Genomic DNA, 5,813 nt, shown 5'->3' on the forward strand with positions numbered 1-5,813 from the left:
ACAAGGAGGTTTTTTGAAAAGGAAAATCTTTTGTTTTTGTTTTTGTTATTTTTATGTTTTTGTTGTTTTGAACAGATTAATTTCTTTCCTTGCTGAAACCCTGGGTTCCACTCAGTCGTACTGTGTAAAGATCTCATGAACAGAAGTATGCACAACGTCATTTCAACAGATGCGTCTATAAGCCATTTTACAAAAAAAAAAGAAGAAAAGAAAAACTTGAATACGAGGGACAGTGGGTACCGTGTCTTCAGTAGTTGGAAACATGTCTAAAGCCCTTCTTTTTTATCGCAGTCACATCGCGCAGACTGTAGATTCATGTACAGATTTTTCCGTGCCAAATTTTGTGATAATTTTCTCTCCCCTCCCTCTAACAATGCTGTAGGGTTTTTTTTTTCAATGCCATTCTTTGCTGTGACGTTACATAGATTGCTATGTATGTAGTATAAATGTTGCTATAACAAATGTGTTTGGTAGCAGATTGTCAAATATTAAAAATTTAAACTTAATAAAAAGACGGACATCATACTGTATAAACCCACGAGGGCCAAAATTATGTATATTAGGAGGTTCATAAAAAACTATTAAATGCAAAAAAATACACAAACTGCCACTTTTAAGTACACTACTACATATAGGTAGATAGAAAAAATAGGCATGTTGATGTTGCAAGAGGCTGTAAAAAAGAAGAAAAAAAAGAAAAAAACTACAAGAGAATCATCCACTCGGTGCCATTGTAGTTGACATGACGCGACTGTAAACTGTCGATTTCTTCTCTGGTTTATTAAGATGCTAATGATAAATAGTTTGAATGTTTCCTTAACGGCTGTGATGTTCCTGTTCTATTTTATGCTCTTATTTTTTATTTTATTTTATTTTTTTATTTTTTTGTTTGTTTATTTTATTTTTCTCTGTTATTTTAAATGGTTCCAAAAACCATGTTTTTTTTGTAATGAATAAATGTTTATGCTGTACAGTCTCTGTAGCATGCAGTTCTGTATTAATAAAAGCGACTTAGTATGTGCATCTGTGTCTCTTATATTTTGCGTTAATTCACTAGACGAGGACATGGAAGGTCTGAGCGTACAATCAGGTGAGCATTTCTCTTCAAATACAAGTGTTTGTCTAATACAGTATCCTGTTGGTATACGGCAATTCATATAGAACACAATTTACAATAATGTAATTGTAACATAGCCATACTTTATTATTTGTGTAGTTTATTAGACATAAATGTAAAAACAGCAACACGGACATGCTTGCAGAGACTCTTGGGTAATGAATTTGGCTGCCATGTTATTTGTGTCCAAAGTGGCCACTGACATACAAACTACATACAGTGGTGTTGCTTTAATGTCACAGGGAAAGCTCAGATTTTCAGCTTCACTTTACTTCCCACAGAAGAGCAGTTAAGGGCTTGACACATTGACCGGACCGGGATTCAAACCCGGGACCTTCTGCTTGCCGGGCAGCCTCTCTACCCATTCAGAAGCCTCTTCTTATCAACACAATGATTCACAAACATCTTTATGTTAAGGACACCCAAATGATATATAGTAGGTTGGTGTTTACCCCCATCTATGATTCAGATAGAACAGCCTTGTCTGGATTTGAACCCACAACCTGAGGATCATACACAGTGTCTTAACAGAGGGAGCCACCATGTTCTCTGTAACCTACCACAGTTTTAGGGTGTTCTTCTGGATGTCACTCTTTAAAACATGTGTTGAGCAGATGGACATGGGCTGGACTTGAACCCACAACCTGTGGCTCACATAGACAGCAGCTTAACACAGAGAGCCACCATGCTCTCTGAGAACCTCCTCAGCGTTTCATTGATCGTCTGGGTATTATTCTCCAAAATGTGGTCCACAGTGAAGAGTAGAATAAGGAACTCAGCTAGACTTGAACCCACAACTTGTGGATCACACAGAGCAGCTTTTCTCTGAGAATCTCATCAGCTTTCCATCTCTTTCCAGTGTTCTTCTGGATGTTATTCTCCAAAACATGCTGCAGAGTGAAAGTATGAGGAACTCAGCTGGATTTGAACTCACAACCTCCGGCTCACACGGACGTCGTCTTAAAAAGGGTGCAACTGAGCTCTCTGTAATTTTAAGTTATTCTTCTTGGTGTCACTTTTCAAATGAGGCCTTGGGATCATGTACAGAGCATTTTAATGGTGTTTGCTGTGCATCAAAGGTGTCTTTGGTGCTTTTAAGTGTTATCATGGATGTTAATCAGATAATACCATGACTGATTAACAGACTGAACACAGACGGACTTACTGAACACAGAAACCATGAGTGAACACAGACAGCCTGGTAGCTCAATGTGTTAAGTGGCTGTCCACATGTTCCAGATGTGTGTTCAAATCCCACTCTGGTCTTTACTTTGAAGAAAGAAGATAAAAGCGCACGGAAATCTCACTCAGTCAGGCTAAGGTAGTGATGGTGCAGTTGGTAAATGGTGCATTTATATAGCGCCTTTATCCAAGGCGCTTTACATAGATTGATTGTGCATTACATTCACCCATTCACACACACATTCATACACCGATGGCTGCGGAAGCCATGCAAGGTACCAACCAGCACATCGGGAGCAATTTGGGGTTCAGTGTCTTGCCCAAGGACACTTCGACATGTCGACAGGAGAAGCCAGGATTCGAACCGCCGACCAATGGATCATTGGACGACCTGCTCTACCTCCTGAGCCACAGTCACCCCACTGGTAAAGAAGAGGACCTTGAAGTCAAAAAATCGCTTTCACCTGGAAACTCCATTTACACTTTATAATTCAGCTTACTGTGGAGACACATGCTGGAACCTTTTACTTTGAAATGTTTTGTAGTTTCTGAATTATTTAACTTAAACGCCCAATGCATTCTCAATGGCAATAGCACAAATGTTGGCATGCTCCTAGTCCTGTATACTTTCACCTAGAAACCCCATTCAAACCTATTTAGGTTCATCTTACGGTGGACATGTTTGCTTGAAAAGGAATCTTTGAAATGTTTCATAGTTTTAGAAATATAGTGCTTTAAAATTTGAGACATTTATAATGGGGCTCAATGGCAGATATTGGCACGTCAAAAAATCACTTTCACCTAGAAACTCCATTCACACTTTTTATAATTCATCTTACTGTGGAGACACATGCTGGAACCTTTTACTTTGAAATGTTTTGTAGTTTCTGAGTGATTATGCCGTCCGAGGCCATGGGCTATAGCCCTGTGGCTCACATAGACAGCAGCTTATCACAGAGTGCCACCATGCTCTATGAGAATCTCCTCAGCTTTCCATCTCTTTCCAGGATGTTATTCTCCAAAACATGCTGCAGAGTGAAAGTAGGAGGAACTCAGCTGGATTTGAACTCACAACCTCTGGCTCACATGGACATCATCTTAACAAGGGTGCCACTGAGCACTCAGTGATTTTTAGGTTGTAAGTTGTTCTTCTTGGTGTCACTTTTCAAATGGGGCCTTGGGATCATGTACAGAGCATTTGAATGGTGCTGTGCATCAAAGGTGTCTTTAGTGCTTTTAAGTGTTATCGTGGATGTTAATCAGATAATACAGAGGAGAAACCATGACAGGACACAGACAGCCTCCCCATTGGTGGATGTGATCCTGGCAGCCAGCCCAGGTGTGTTCTGGTCCTGTTGATTGAGCTGAGAAGGACCTATAAACCTTCAAGGTTTATAGGTCCTGCTCTGCTCAATCAACAGGACCAGAACACACACTCGTTACTTTTCTTCCAGTTTATTATACTTGTCGTCACGCTACTACTACTAGTCCTACATACTTACACCTAGAAACCCCATTCAAACCTACTTAGGTTCATCTTACGGTGGACATGTTTGCCTGAAAAGGAATCCTTGAAATGTTTCATAGTTTTAGAAATATAGTGCTTTCAAATTTGAGAAATCTACAATGGGGCTCAATGGCAGATATTGGCACGTCAAAAAAGCACTTTCACCTAGAAACTGCATTCACACTGTTTCAAATTCAGCTTACTGTGGAGACACATGCTGGAACTTTTTACTTTGAAATGTTTTGTAGTTTCTGAGTTATTTAACTTAAACGCCCAATGCATTCTCAATGGCAATAGCACAAACTTTGGCATGCTACTAGTCCTACATACTTACACCTAGAAACCCCATTCAAACCTATTTAGGTTCATCTTACGGTGGACATGTTTGCCTGAAAAGGAATCTTTGAAATGTTTCATAGTTTTAGCATGCCGTTTTTCATCATTTTTGAGGATTTGAAAAAAAGACGAAAATCACTCCGAGACCATGGGCTATAGTCCATCGTCTCGGAGTCATTTTCGTCTTTATTTTTTAATCCTCATTTTTCATCATTTATGACCATGGGCTATAGCCCATATCGGACGTCATACTATAGCATGCCGCTTTTCATCATTTTTGAGGATTTGTTAAAAAGATGAAAATCACTCCGAGAGGATGGGCTATAGCCCATCGTCTCGGAGTCATTTTCTTCTTTTTTTTTAATCCTCGTTTTTCGTCATTTATGACCATGGGCTATAGCCCATATCGGACGTCATACTATAGCATGCCGCTTTTCATCATTTTTGAGGATTTGTTAAAAAGATGAAAATCACTCCGAGAGGATGGGCTATAGCCCATGGTCTCGAACGGCATACTATAGCATGCCGTTTTGCATCATTTTTGAGGATTTGAAAAAAAGACGAAAATCACTCCGAGACCATGGGCTATAGCCCATCGTCTCGGAGTCACTTTCGTCTTTTTTTTTTAATCCTCGTTTTTCATCATTTATGACCATGGGCTATAGCCCATATCGGACGGCATACTATAGCATGCCGCTTTTCATCATTTTTGAGGATTTGAAAAAAAGATGAAAATCACTCCGAGACGATGGGCTATAGCCCATGGTCTCGAACGGAGGATTTGAAAAAGAAGACGAAAATCACTCCGAGACCATGGGCTATAGCCCATCGTCTCGGATTCATTTTCGTCTTTTTTTTTAATCCTCGTTTTTCATCATTTATGACCATGGGCTATAGCCCATATCGGACGGAATACTATAGCATGCCACTTTTCATCATTTTTGAGGATTTGAAAAAAAGATGAAAATCACTCCGAGACGATGGGCTATAGCCCATGGTCTCGAACGGCATACTATAGCATGCCGTTTTTCATCATTTTTGAGGATTTGAAAAAAGGACGAAAATTACTCCGAGACGATGGGCTATATATAGCCCATGGTCTCTGAGTGATTCTTGTCTTTTTTTCAAATCCTCAAAAATGATGAAAAATGGCATGCTATATAGTATGCCGTCTGAGGCCATGGGCTGAACTTGAACCCACGACCTGTGGCTCACATAGACAGCAGCTTATCACAGAGTGCCACCATGCTCTCTGAGAATCTCCTCAGCTTTCCATCTCTCTTCTGGATGTTATTCTCCAAAACATGCTGCAGAGTGAAAGTAGGAGGAACTCAGCTGGATTTGAACTCACAACCTCTGGCTCACATGGACGTCATCTTAACAAGGGTGCCACTGAGCTCTCAGTGATTTTCAGGTTGTAAGTTGTTCTTCTTGGTGTGACTTTTCAAATGGGGCCTTGGGATCATGTACAGAGCATTTGAATGGTGCTGTGCATCAAAGGTGTCTTTAGTGCTTTTAAGTGTTATCGTGGATGTTAATCAGATAATACAGAGGAGAAACCATGACAGGACACAGACAGCCTCCCCATTGGTGGATGTGATCCTGGCAGCCAGGCCAGGTGTGTTCTGGTCCTGTTGATTGAGCAGAGCAGGACCTATAAACCGGTTTATA

The sequence above is a fragment of the Electrona antarctica genome (genome assembly GCF_951216825.1).
Source record: "Electrona antarctica genome assembly, chromosome: 22".
Classification (NCBI taxonomy): domain Eukaryota; kingdom Metazoa; phylum Chordata; class Actinopteri; order Myctophiformes; family Myctophidae; genus Electrona; species Electrona antarctica.